The following is a 15102-nucleotide window of genomic DNA, read 5'->3' as shown; positions in this document are numbered from 1 at the left end:
TTTGGAGTGTCCTGTCAGCCCCCACCGCAACACGTGCTCTCCATGAAGGAGAACACGCTTTGCCCATCTCTTGTTAAATCTGAAATAATCACACAAACTTTACACCAGGCATGGGCAAACTCGGCCCGCCAGATGTTTTTAGCCTACAGCTCCCATGATCCCTAGCTAGCAGGACCAGTAGTCAGGGATGATGGGAATTGTAGTCCAAAACATCTGGAGGGCCGAGTTTGCCCATGCCTTCTTTACACCAACTTTAAAGATACTCAGCACATATGGGGTTGGGACCGGGAACCAGAGGACTGTGTTAGTGTGCTGTTTATATCTGCCCTAAAGCATGGATAATGTATTGGAGGCAGGAGCAGGATAGTCAGCAGCAGGTTGTTCTAATTCCAAACAGCTCTCTTCATGTCCGTGTGCCCTGAGGCAGCCAAGTAGATCTGACAGTGTTTGCAGACCTTTTCCAACAGCCATAGTGCCCAGTTTGCCTCCATTTCAAAGGTTGGCACTTGCATGCTGGAGTTCTTTTGACATAAAGGGCAATGTCATGCAATAGCCAGCCTAGCTAGGAATAAATTCTGGACCAGATGAGCTCCTGTACTTTGGCAGCACAGTAACAAGGGCCAAACGGCCTTAAGGGAAAAAGCCCATTTAGCTTGGTGATAACAATGCACTGTCTCAACCTGAAAGTCTGGGACTTCAATCAAGAACACCAATGTTTTTGTTTCCTGTACTATTAAATGATATCTGCACTCATTTGAGCAATAATCAAGTTGTGCTCTTATTTCATTTTTGTCCCCTCCTCTGAAATGGCTTCCCTTGCCTGAAAGGGAAATGGTCCTGCTGCAGTTCAATATGGATACCAAAAGGAATTAGATTTTCATAAATTTAATTGAGGGGACGATCTGCCTTTTAGCTCTGAGTACTGCTGCTAATTACAGAAGGATTCGAATAGAAGAATACTTTCAGGGGTGGGCTGAGTGATAATATACACAACTCTATTGATCCCAGCACAATGACCCTTTGCCTTTCAGTTTAAGGGAGGTCAGGGGGTGTTCTTAAGAACCAGCATGCTCAGTCAAATGTTTGGGGTGGGTTTTTTTGTTTTTGTTTTGTTATGGGGGAACATTCAAATGTTAACTGCACATATCTTTAGACAATCCTCTCCAACATTTCTCCAATGAAAATAGGGGTGTCCTGCTGAGGAACGACGGGACATTTGGGGATAAAACGGAAACCAGGAGGGCTTCTGTAAATCCAGGACTGTCCCCGGAAAATAGGGATACTTGGAGGGTCTGTTAGTCTCAAATGGTACAATCCATAGCCCTGTTTAGATGTTATATGAGGAGGCTGGGTCATGTGGGCTAGATCCCCATGTGCTCACTGAGCTGCTGCTGCAAAGGAGGTTTGGATTGCTCTCTTGGTTACTAATGTGCTGGAGATACTTAACTCCATTCTTCTTTGCTAGGAGTAAGCAGATGGAGTGCTTTCATCCCAAAGGAATGCCTGTCTCAGCTTCAGACCTGATAGCTTAGAAGGCAATAGTGGACAGGAGAGTAAGTAGTGAAGGATGGAAGTTGCCTCCCTATAGACCACACAGTGCTATATGCTAGCACTTCATTGGTCAAGGGCAGAGAACTATGGAAGATTCTTCATTAATTATATGTAGTGGCCAGGTTAAAACTTTATCCAAGACTTCTAGAATATTGCTCTGATGTTTCTACTGCTTTAGTAGCTCTTCATTTTTGCCTGTTGTTTTACTGACCACTTGCTGCTTTTTTTTTGGCAATTGATAAATATTTTCTTTTTACTGTTCAATTTTTATTGGCATGCAGTTTATTTCTAGTCCTGCACTTATCTTTGAATACCTTTGTCAAAAAGCAACTTGAAAAAAAAATAATTATGCGCCTCCAGTTCCATAAAATAAAAGGGTTTCAGAATCTGTAATTGGGCAAAGGATTGTAGCAAACCATAGAATTTTATGTAATTGACTCTCCATTCTTTTTGAATCTAGCATGAATGGCTTTCACTACCACCGCATCTCAAAAGATAAAAGGCACCAGAAGCATTAAGCAAGCATATTTAATTCCATTGCTTTCTTGTATTAAAGGCTTTGTGATTTGGTACGTGCACATGTTGGAGAGGAAATGTTTACAATAACAGATGATTACTCTAGCCAACTCTATCGCTTAGATCTTATGGGAAAGCATTACTTATGATCCTTCCCATAATGGTTGATGTACTCTGCAAAGCCAGAACTATTAGTACATGATGTGTGTTCATTTATTTAAAAATAAATCTCCAGTGGAGACAGCTGAAATAAATAAAAAAGAACTTAACTACTGCCTGAATACATTTCTGAAAACTAATCTGCTTATCAGATTGCTATTCTAAAGCATTACAGGGTTTTTGTCATGGCATTTCTCAGCTGAGAGGGGGGAAATAACAATTGCCTCCTGAAAACTCCATGAAGCATTATTCTACATTTATGATTATAGCTCTCCAATGGTGCGAACTGGTATATGACAGCAAGCAACTTTTAAGACAAAAAACTGACCCTTTGAAATTGTACAATTGCATGTTACATAACTGGCCCAGAATCAGCCCACCATGGAGCAAATGGAACCACTGGTCTCTTTGCCATGTGCTTATTGGGTGTTCTTTAAAATGATAATAACAATATCATTGCTTTTGAAATCTTAGGTCAGAATAGCCAATCTGGTGCCCATATGTTGTTTGACTAAAGCTTCCATGATCCCTGACCATGATGATGGACGTTGGAAGCCAACAAGAGTTGGAGTGCACCATTTTGGCTACCAGATGGTTGATCTGTCCATCTGTGATTTCATGCTGTGGAGATAACCTCTGCAGGCCGCATTAGAAACTGCATCAAGAATTGCAAAGGGAGCACTGAAGCTGATGGCATCTGTGCACTACCAGAGAATAACTTCCCACTGAGGCAATAAATATATCACCTGTTACCCTCCATGCTCACACATACCAATGCTTGACGGCAAGGGGAAATTTGCCCATGAAGTGGAATTCCTTAACTATGGCCTTGTTAACTCCTTACATCAGATTACATCTGAGGTGACTCATGCTAACTGTCTTAACATGGCCCACTGCACTAAAGCACATTCTGTCCTATGTCCCTCTCAGTTGCTTACCATGTCCATATTGGCTTGTTGAACTGGGTCTAAGACATGCACTTTCCATTTATAGTTCTTAATTAATACATCTGCCTGCCTTTCATTGGCACTAATCAATCTTCTGAAAATGTAGATAGAGAAGCCAGATGTTGTGCTTCCTCTCAGTGAGTTACCAGGAATAATTAAATTGAAACGAATCCTCCTTTTGCAGTCTATTTCTATATTTCCACATAGAGCAATTGGGCTCAGAGGAGTGTGTGTAAAATACATTATTGCCTTACAATTTCTTTTTGAAACACAATGGGGTAGATCTATCTCTGGTGTGTATTCACTGAAGCCCGTGAGGTTATGCCAGTAAGTCAGCTTCAGGTCCCTGTGATATTCTCTACAAAATAACAAAACAAGACAATGTTAACTCTGCAAATCACACCCAAAATAACAGCACAATGAAAAAAAGAAGTCAGAATTAAAATGGAGTGGGGGTTTTTAAGGCAAAAAGTGAAATTATCAATGGAAAGTTATTGCTCTGTGTGTGTGTGTTTGGTTTTTTTTTAAAAAAATGCATAATTTTCTTCACTATCAAGTGAAAAGTAGGAACTTGCTCTTTTTTCTTCTTCCAATGATGAGGGTCTGAAGAGCTTACAGAAAAAGAAAGCCTGAATTTGCACTAGGAAGGGTGAATGTGTATTCATGATAGCCATCTTTAGAAACTGGGGACATTAAAACTAAACTAGAATATGATGACCTGATCTTGCCATTGAATTAATACAGGCTCTGCTTTAGACATCCCTAATCATTCTAAAGACAACAGAGATTTAGAGATAGGGACATGCCTTTAGAGTAATGTTTCCTGGAATGTTTTCCTGGAATGAGTCTCATCCTTTCAGCTTGCCAACAAACCTTTTGTGTGCTTATATTACTTTTGTGTGATTATATTATACGCTCCCCCCCCCTAAATATGCTATGTTTCACCAGCAATGAAACATAGATGTAGAGATATTAGAATAGAGACAGAGCAGCAGAGAAGGAGGATTAGAGGAAGAGACTAGCATGGAAAATCAAATAGCAAATCTCAAAGAAAGATGAAACAAGCAGAAAGAAGTAAAAAACAAAGCAAAGCAATCTAAGATTTTAACAAGTTAATAGCTTGTGCATGGAGAGAGAATGAGACTGTGGTCAAATCATCCTGTGAGCATGTTGGTAGAAGGGCTGTTTTACCAATCAAGATACCCTCCTTTCATCCAGGTAAGGGCACTTACCTAGACTTATCCCATTGACCTCAGTGGGACTTCCTCCTATGTAAACATGTGTAGGATTGTGCTCTTAATGTATGTGGAGAGCCTTACTTTGTGACCATCTCTCATTTGTTTGCATGAACCTCGTCTCAGGTCAGCTGAGGATTTCCAGTGAACAAAAAGGCATGCAGAAATAAATGCAGACTCTGTGTCAACTTTTACATGCCCCGTTTCAGCACTAATCGCATGGGTACATGGCAGAAAGATGAAAATAGCCTCTGGGCTAATGGAACTTTAGAACTGAAGTAGAAACTCTAATTCTGGAGCTAAGGTTAACGATGCTATTGCAGGCTCTGGGCCTGGGAGCAATTTTGGAATATCAAATCAAACCGTGTGTAATACTCTGTGCATCTTGGGATATAGAGTTAGCCCATCTCGGTATATAGTGTTCCCATATTCAACAATTTGGATCTTTTAAAGGCTATAGGGCAAATAGTGAATTTGTCTTGCCTACCTATGAAAAGGCAAAGGAAATGTTTAAAGTTCAGTTTTCTCATTTGTTGGCTGCTTGATTGCAATATTATCATGCCCTTCTCCCTGAATATTAAACATAGATTCGTTCTATCTATAGAAGTCACAAAAGAGGGTGATGCCCCCACAATTTAATTCAAAGTTGACAATTAGAGGAGTTGCACATAACATTTATTATTCTGTGATAACAGTGAAACAATACACACATATAAGAAGCAAGTCCCAATGTGTTCCCAGGGAAGTGTTCATAGGATTCAAGCCACTGTCCTAAAGCATTTCACACTAAGTTGTGTGTATTGTTGGGGGAGATATATTTATATGACTGTAGATAAATGTAGAAGAAGAAGAAGCTTCTAAAGCTGAACTGCCTTAAAAACAAAAACCCTGCAGTAAATCTATGCAGAACAATTCTGAATTTAAGGAAGAACAGGAGACAACACAAAGAAGCACCTGAGCAACTGGCCTTGTCTTAGCTGGTGACAATGTATTACAGAGTTGATTCTGGTGAGATGGGGATAGTGAAGTAGAGATTGGACCTGCTACATCCCAAAATGGGACTGTCTAGACTTCCAGAGTGCTCTAGACAGGGTTGGGGCTTAAGCTTGGGTTATGACAAATAGTTTGCCTTTCCGAAAAATATACAGATTAAGTAGTTGTGATGACAAATTCTATCTTCACACATCTTTTCCCCTGCTTCCTCTGCCAAGGCAGAATGGGGAACCTGTTTTGTCACGACCAAACTGTCTTTGATACTGAATATGAAAGGAGTGTGCAACAGACACCCCTTTATGACACGCTCACACCATTATCAGCACTAAAGGATGACAGCATCATACCAGGTAGGAGAGATGAGAGGCTGGACCAGGAAATACCAGACTGTATTCATCTTTTGAAAGTACTGCATTAAAAACCAATTTGTTGCTCTTACAGCAACTTTTGTGGCAGCTCTTATGCCTATACTTTTGTGCAGGTGCATAAGAGGAGAGCAATTAGCACTCTTTAATTGGACCCCCCCCCAAGTTCTTCTAAGCTCTCTGCATGCTATATAGAGCACATATGATCACTAGCTTCTGAAGCTACAATTTGGTCAATATGATGGACTGCAGAACAAAACTGATAGACCGGAAGGCTCTATTCTGAGGCTTCAGACACTTCAAAAGCCATTGAACCCAATATAGATATGTGCTACAGACAGGTACATCTACACCTGAGTTTGTGCAGTTTTCTTCTGAAGGAAACATACCATAATTGTCAGCTTGCAGGTGTCAGGCTAAGACCTTTTTCCTTGGGTCGTTAACATGGGTAAGACTTTGTTATGATGTCTAGCCTAGTTTGCGGCATTCATCACTTAGCAGTAACCCGATTCGATGGGGTCTGTAGAAAATGGCAGCTGAATGACAATGTTCTCTATGCTTAGCCATGGTTTTCAAGTCCAAATAGCACTGGTGGATTTGCTCCTGTCATCTTTTGTTGTCAGTCAGAATGGGGTGGAGCCATCCTTTTTATTGTTATTGTTGGAAGAACACTTTTGGGGGGGAGGGTTCTATTGTATATTTTTCTATGGATTTGGCTTTTAATTGATTACCAAGGTGTTTTGAATTTTATGGATTTTTTATTCTCTTTGAGACCTCTCCTTGTGGAAAGTGATGAATAGCAATACTCTCTCTGCAGAGAAGAGAGAGATCCTCACTGCTAATTGCCTATTGAGAAGAGAAGGGAACACTTGGCACCAGCCAAGCTGGTAGGCATTACTTGGTGGCAAAAACATGGTGCAAGAGACCACACTCCTGGTGCTGGATTAGAGCCCCCCCCCAAGAGCAAGCCAGTCGGACGCCTGGGGTGGCACACCCTAACTGCCTTTCAGCTGAGGGGGAGGCAAGCAGGCAGACCGTTTGGGGCATTGTAGAGTCTGTGGGACCCAATCTACTGCGTCACTCGCAGGAGAGATGCGTGGCTTGGGAGTGCTGCAGGCCCCGCAGTGAGTGCCACCCAGCATTTTGTCACCACCCTTCAGTTGTGACACCTGGGGTGGCCTGCCCCTGCCACACCCCCTTTCTCCGTCCCTGACCCCCCATAGCAACATTTGTGACAGCAGAATGGAGCATATTAGTTACTGTACTTTGTTTTAGCACTAGATATGAGGATCTCATTCTACTCTGTGGGAAGACTTCAGTGTAGCACTACGGCTAATGTTCCATCAGCACAAGGATTTTTCCTTGTGCAACAGAATGCTCTCCCTCTCTCCTCCGCCCTAAATCTGTTCTAGGGTGGGAAAGTCCCATTGCATAGGTGGACACCATTCTTTTCACACAGTTGTTTAGTTGAATTCCGCCTGTGAACCTTTATATACTTCTGGGAGCACATAATCTCTCCTGACTCACTGTAGCTCTCTGAGGGCTATTATGGTAGAGAGAATTCTGTTTGTCATCATAACCTTTCTGATATGTGATGAAGTCATCGTATAAGCCACTGTTCTCATAGACATGATTTTTAAAAATTGGAACCTAGAGTAGTAAGCTTATATAAATCAATCACCTGTTAACATATACTGGGAATCTGACTCTTGTTGGATTGCGGGGGGACCAGCCAGAGGAGTGATTTTTAACAGAAAAATGACTGATGAGAAAAGAGTTAATCACCCCCACCCCCACCCCACGCCTGTGTTTCCGAATCCCAGGCTGCTTTTCATTTTAAAAATCACCAGGACTTCAGTATAAGTATCTGTAAGTAACATGCCATTTACTCATGATGAAAAAAGGTATTCCAATGCTTTAGCTCTTGAGCATCGCTGCTGGAAGAAAGAAGAAATTGGCATGGTGTGTGGGTGTGTGTAAAAAACAGACAGGTCTTTTCTCATCAAAATCCTATGATAAACGTATATTGAGGAAATCACAGTGTAAAGCGTCACCAAGAGACAAAGAATAGCCTTGAAATCCTGAATATATGAACCTTAGCATATGTATTGCAGTGACTCGATTCACCGGGTTCTGTCAGTTGAATGACAATGTTCTCTATGCTTATCCATGGTATGCAAGTCCAAATAGGACTGGTAGATTTGCTCCTGTTGTCTTTTGTTGTCAGTCAGAATACAAAATCAGTGTTTGTGTAGTGAATGTGTAGTAGTCGCTGGCAACAGCTAACTGGAGTGAAAGGAAAATACTTCAAATTCCCCAACAGCAGATATTTTCTTTAACAAGAAAAGGAAAAAGAAATGAAGCAGATTCCATTGTGGTACTCAAATCAATTGTTACCCATATTTCCCTTGCTTCCTTTTCCCCCTCCATCTTCTGTAAATACCCAGAATGAGGTGAATCAGCTGATTTGGAACAAGCTTTCATGTCTCTGAGCTGGTTTGCGCCATTAATAAGGTGTGTCAGTGAACCCCAAAAGCACTCTCTTTTTCTTCACAGAGAACACTTCCAGGAAAGGGGGAGGGGAGAACAAGAAAAGTGTGACTTTTTCCTATAATGAAGGTAAAATAAACAAGCACAATTGTCCCTGGACATGTTTGTCTGAAATTTGGTGTTCGTTTTTTTGTCCAGGGACACCTCCCTCATGGCCCCCATTTTCAAACTACTTGTCAGAAACAACATCAACAACCGCAGGGGAGCATGTTTTTACCCCTGGCTTCAAATGGTAAAGACTGCCCTGGTGTTAGAAAGCTCCCATTTCATGCTGATTGGGTGGCTGGTAGGATGATGAAGACGTGGACCCTCCTGCAAAAATGATAGTGGGTCTTTGACACCCCTCAGCCCTTGACTACTAAGGAGAAGTGAACAATAGGCTTGGAGTCAAATAGGCTCAAATTTGGAATCAGCCAGGGAGGAGTTCATAACCATATATTGAATCTGATACCAATGAATATTCCCAGTAATATTTGACTTCCAATTAATTGTGCTGCCCTTAATACAACATATTTGATACTTCAGAGAGTAATATGCCAGTGTGGACTTATTTACCCTTGCTCCCATGGCTAATCTACATTTTTAAGTGCATGGCACCTTTCTGTTGTAGGCAAGTTTTCAGATCCATATTCATGAAAGCAATTAACAGCTATCATTCTCAGGCAAGACATTGTGACTTAGCACTGCATAATCACTATGGTGGTTGAGGTTCCAAAAACACTTCAAATCACAAAATTTCCACAACAACTAATCCGGATGTTATATATAGCTGTTGCTTAATGCTAAATAAATATTTGTGTCAGTTAAAGACATTTTTAGATTCTTAATACACATTTTCTTATGAATCAATATGTTATTTGGTCAAGCATGCATCTTGATAATTGTTAACAAGTATGATGATCATAACTGATGGATTTTGGTGATGGCCACTACTTTAAATGGCTTTAAAGGGGGGATTGGGGAGGCTATTGTTGAAGATTCATTCCCCATGTCTGCAGTCATGTGATTGTTGTCTATCACATGATGCTGTATGTTTTCATTCCACAGAGTGGGAAGTGACGGAGACAGGATGTTTGTGTTACTGTGTTCTGTGAAATGGGATTATTGTCTTTTGTTCTTCCTCTTTGCTGTCTGATGAGAAAGAGGAAGGAGCTAAGTCAGAATGCTCTGAGTGTTTTACATGTAAATAAAGTAGATTAGCCAAAATGCTGAGTTGCTGAGGTCTGTTACGCAAGCTGCGAAGACTCTGCGGATCCCTAAGTGTGCTGATGTTTCTTGGCATCAGTCGCTGTGATGTTCGGGCAGAAGAAAGCTTTCAAAGCTCCCAAATGATCAACCAGGAGGGAGAGAACATGCCAGTTGGGCATGTGCCTCTACCAGGGTCCTACTTGAGAGTAGGATGGCTCCTGACAGCTATAGTCATGATGGCTACAGTGGTACCTCGGGTTACATACACTTTAGGTTACATATGCTTCAGGTTACAGACTCCGCTAACTCAGAAATAGTACCTCGGGTTTAGAACTTTGCTTCAGGATGAGAACAGAAATCGTGCAGCAGTGGTGTGGCGGTAGCGGGAGGCCCCATTAGCTAAACTGGTGCTTCAGGTTAAGAACAGTTTCAGGTTAAGAACGGACCTCCAGAACGAATTAAGTATGTAACCAGAGGTACCACTGTATATGAATATCACTTGCTGTGAATCACAATCAGTAGATGGCTTCTGCACTCATGCCTGGCTTTTAGACTGTCCATAGGCAGCAGATTGGCCATGGTTGGGAACAGACTATTGGATTAAACAGACCTGTAGTCTGATTCATCTGGGTTCTTTGTATGAAATGCAACTGATGACAAGATCATGAGCCAGAGCCCCCATAGTTCTGGAACCTTTTTTTAAAAAAACCCCAATTCCTGAAATTGTTTTTATTTTATTTTTCTTTCCTAGCGCCTGTTCTCAGGAAGACACATTTTTGAAGGTTCTTGATCAGCAGAATGCAAAAAAGAAATGGAATGAAATGAAAGCTGGTTAAGTACTGCTTGTCTGGGAACAAAAGGTGAACCATACAACCATTAATCACAAAGCACGGGACCTTTGTTTGGGGCAGAGGTCACAAACTGCCAGTTGGTTTATTCCTGATTGCTTCATGGTGGTAATGGAAGTGCCCAGACAGCCTTGATTTTTTCAGTTGACCCGACCTGATCTTTTTTTGTGAGGGTTAATTGGTAATTTAAGTATACTGTACAGGTCGAATGATTTGAAGTGCATGCCATTAAGAGTGAGATTCAACACACTCTCATCATTATGAGGGATGTTTGGCTTAGAGGGAGGAAAGGCACGCGGATAGCTATTCCCAAACCTGCATTTGAAAATAAACATATAGATATAGATATTCACCTCATTGCCCTTTATTTATTTCTGGAATCCTAAAGCAGGACTACACAGTTTGTACAATATTTACATTCAAAACTGGCTTGTGAATGTGGTTTGGGACAGAAGACATTGCCTCCTATTTTTGCTGCCTTCATGGCAGTGAGGGAAAAGGGCCAAAAATAGTACAAGATAGTACAAGAGGAAGAGCATCAAGAGAAAGAGGGCTGCGTGACCAGCCCTTTTATGGGGTCTCAGAAGGTCAAGCTCATCTACCTGGTCACATACAGGGTGAGGATGCTCCAGACCAGGTGTGACAGGAAGTCCTCCTGACTGGAGCAAGAGTCCCCTCTGTGTCCGCTCTGGGCAAACAGGAAATGTTGTATTTGACTGCTTTTGTGATGTTACAAACCACACAAACCACACAGTCTTTTTGGTCTTATCCCTGTGCCCAGGATCCTAATGAGAACCGAATAGGCCAGTGGGCGGATGTGAAGCCTCAAAATGGCATTGTGGACCTGTCTTTTCCTCTGGCCTCCGAAGCAGCTGTGGGAGGATACACCATAGTCATTGGAAGTCCACTTTTTGCATATGAGGATTCAGCAAGATATTTCATGGTGGCAGAATATGGTGAGATTTCAAGGGGAGACCAATTTGGTTGCAGTGTGTGTGTGTGTGTGTGTGTGCGCGTGCGTGCGTGCGCGTATGTGCTAACAATAAAAGGAATGCAGGCTATTACAGAGGCCAAAAATCACATCTTCACAAACTGGTGAGGCTACTTTCGAGTAAAAGATCCTGGCTCTTGCATCTTAGAGCCAAAGAACTCTTAAGTTTTGCATAGCTTGGAGATTCTTTTTCGTTTCAGATTTGTAGCTGCTGATGTGACAATTTGAAGCAAATGAATAATGGGTGGGGAGAAGGCTGGCTCCTTCCCCATCATGTATTTTTATTTCTGCTAGGGATGGGAGAGAAATTTGTTTAATTCACAGTGAGCCAGCCTGATTCAGTGTCCCTGCATGTGCTTGCAGACTGGAGCACACTATCAGTTCAATTATGCACTTCTCCAGAGTTTGTGGTGCAGTTTAGATCCCATAATGTACACACCAAAAACATATTTTTTGTTAGTAAATGCATACGTGTATATATTTTAGGGCATTGAAACAAAGTGTATTTTGTTGGAAGAATGTGTGCAAAGTGCATTAAAATGTATGCAACTTGGATGTTCATTTTTCGTGCATTCGTTCGGAAAGTCACAAAGCCTCAGCAGTAAAAGGAGCCCCTTTAAAGGACTGCTAAGGGAGGAAAGACCAGCTATTGGAGGAAAAGAGTGAAACGTTCTCTGGCCTAGATGGTGGACAGAAAAAACTTTCTCCCTCTGGCGTGCTGGCTCTCCAAATATGAAATGGGTCACCTTTTGGAGCTGTTAAAGAGAGACAGGAAGCAGGAATTATATGCAAATTATAGATGTGGACATTCAGAGGTAGGGAAAAATGGATTTGAACATCACCTGTGTAAATGACCTTAGTTCAGGCTTTGCAATGGAAGGCAAGGATTCATTAGCTGAAAGTAGAGCGACGGTGCATCATAAAATAGCTATCTACTCCCCTCTACAGGCACAAAGTGAGAATGGCATGGTGAAATTTTGCTTTCAGAGCCTTGCTGTTGCACCATGAAAAGGTCCCTCCATGCACTGAACACCCCTAAACCCCACACACTTCTTTTGTTCCTCCTTTGCATGAACTGAGGAATGGGGACAAGCTCATTTTAATCCAAACAGAGCCTAACCTTATGAGCTCTTGAGGGGACGAGAATACCCTTACCTTGCCAAGCACATGAGAATTGAGCTGAAAGTTCTGCTTAGAGATTGCTACCCTGTTTTAAAAATGAAAGATTTCTTAACTCAGCTGTCTCCTTCCCCACCTAGGAGAGTGTTAGGATTTGATATTTGTAGGTTAAAAGCAAGTATAAGAGTTTTGGAGGTGACATGTTATGTAGAGCTCAGGATGTCTTGGGAAACATTTTAAGAAGACTTTTCCTGTCAGCTAGTATAATATGTCTCCTCACAGACATGAAGTAATGGGTTAGTTGCCCTCAGACAATTGAAGCTCATGCAACAATAAATTTTGTCAGTCACAAGCCTTGAAGAAAGGTGTGACATAAAAACAAAAGCTTTGGGGAGTCACCATTAACATGCCCGGTGCATTGTTTGTTACTGTTTACATTGATAAGTCACATGTTTGCCTAGTCCTCTAGGTGACATAAACCAATTTAGTCAATAAAAATTAAAAGACATACCAAAAATCAGATAAAATACAATATCAGCACGCTCATGCAGCAAAACAAATGCATAAAAAGAGCCACAATAATCCCACTGGGATAAAATTTAAGTGGTCAGATTTTGTCAGACTAAAGTAATATTCAATATCAGTTTTGAGATATTGTAAATCTTAAACATGTTAAAAGACGGGACAAAGTATTTGCTTGGAGCCACTTAAAGCCCCAGGCAGGTCTTTCCTTCATGATTTTTTTTTTTTAATGTCTTAGGTCCCACTGGGGGCAGGGCATGAGGTTTGCAAGGGCTTCACCTCATGGAAAAGCCCTTGCAAAGTCTCACTGGAATGTGTGAGGGCAAACTCTGCAAGGACTTTGGGAATGCTTCCCTCTCACTCAGTTTTTTTCCGGAGAGCTTTGCCACTGGTGGCAAAACTGTGTGGCAGAATGCTGTGTCACTCTGCCAATGCCAACAGCTCCCTTACCTTGGTTGCTTCTCTGGTGGTGGCAGAAGCTGTGATCAGTTTCCACCGCTGCTTCGCCCCACTGCATGGGTGGGCCAGGTCTGTCTTTGTTCCTGAAAACAATGTGGAAATTCCTCTACATGTTTATCATAGCTACAGTGTATATTATGTTACACTGTTAAGAGATGAAGAGAGTTTGCAGTTGCAGCTAAATTCATTTGCAGCTGAGAGGATAACCTAGTTGCTAGGTTCATTGTGTGTTGCTGAGGTAATGACAAGCCTGCTGAGTCGTTTTGCCTGGCTAGACTGTGTCCTTGAATTCTTAGAGTGCCTCTTTCTTGCCTGGATGGAGAATAGAGGGCAGTGTGTGTGTAGAAGCTAGTTGATGGGTACAAATGGAAAGCTCACATTTGTTGCGCTGTCGACTTTTGCCCATGGTCCTACCACTTACTGGTATATGGCTCTTGCAAAGCTGCTTAGAAGGGCATTTGGCCCTTCGTCTTAAAAATGTTCCCCACTATGGCAGTGCAGGCGCAGTTGGGTGGGGGAGAGAGTTGGCAAAGCTAAAGCAGAGAATTTGTCACAACTTATTCCTCGCTGTACAGTGGTACCTCGGGTTACAGACTCCACTAACCCAGAAATGGTACCTCGGGTTAAGAACTTTGCTTCAGGATGAGAACAGAAATCGTGCGGCGGCGGCGCAGCAGCAGCAGCAGCAGCGGGAGGCCCCATTAGCTAAAGTGGTACCTCAGGTTAAGAACAGTTTCAGGTTAAGAACGGACCTCCGGAACGAATTAAGTACATAACCAGAGGTATGTGAACAGATGGGAGACTTCAGTGAGTCTTTGCCCCAGAAACAGCTCTGCATGCAGGCATATCCTAGGACCCTTTGCATGTGGATTTGAAGTATTAATGGTAGTTAGGCCAGAGATGGGTCAGCCCTTGTGAATGTGAACCCCTGCTTGGGAGGTTTTCTGACTAGATAATCACTTTTTAGAAGCAGTGTTTTAATAAGATAGTTTATGATACTGAGCAGCTCATTCCACATTCCTAAAATGAGATGAAAACCCTCCTGCACCATAACTCTTTAATAGTCTCCAGTTGCATAGTCCTCAAGTCTTTCAAACCACAAAAGACATACCGGTACTATATAAATAATAGCTGTGCTTTTAGCACCATCTAGTGGTATTTTATTTATATTTTCTGGCATGCTCAGTGTTCTTCCCCCTATTCTTCCACCTTACCAAGGACACAAATTAATAAAAACAAGCAAATAAGTTACAAGTCAGGACTACACCATTGCATAGCTGCTAGGATCTGATACAAGAGTCCCTTGCCTGGTGTGTTCTGTGTCCTGGGAAGAAGAGGTGTGGGATGGCGGCAAGCCCCCACTCCTTGCACCAATATCCTTGGTGACACTACTTTGGGACCTCCTCAGATTTATTCAGCATTTGGGATTATATCTAGGGTGAGTCCAACTTATTCCACCTACCAAGTGTAGAAGGTAAGGAGGCCCCACCATGTATTTGAATTTGAGGTTTTTCTAGCTAATCTAGTGGTTGCCTTTTACGACACTGAAGGAAGCAGAGAAAGAGGGAGGGGAGGGAGTACATAAGCCTGAAGCCCATGACCAGGCTCAGAAATTTACCTCACAGAATCATAAATGCAGGAATATGCAGCTGTCCCTTA

General features: G+C 42.0%; 1 long non-coding RNA gene across 1 annotated transcript; it reads left to right on the top strand.

Moving 5' to 3' along the window:
- The first annotated feature begins 5746 nt into the window (after positions 1–5746).
- On the top strand, positions 5747–11348 carry LOC309359100. Its single transcript, XR_014163718.1, has 3 exons — positions 5747–6214; positions 10256–10364; positions 11134–11348. It is a non-coding gene; the product is annotated as an uncharacterized lncRNA (long non-coding RNA).
- The last annotated feature ends 3754 nt before the right edge of the window (positions 11349–15102 follow it).

This window comes from Podarcis melisellensis, assembly GCF_964234715.1.
Source record: "Podarcis melisellensis genome assembly, chromosome: 1".
Classification (NCBI taxonomy): Eukaryota; Metazoa; Chordata; class Lepidosauria; order Squamata; family Lacertidae; genus Podarcis; species Podarcis melisellensis.
Note: the sequence above shows the minus strand (reverse complement) of the source record. Positions and strands in the feature narration are given on the sequence as shown.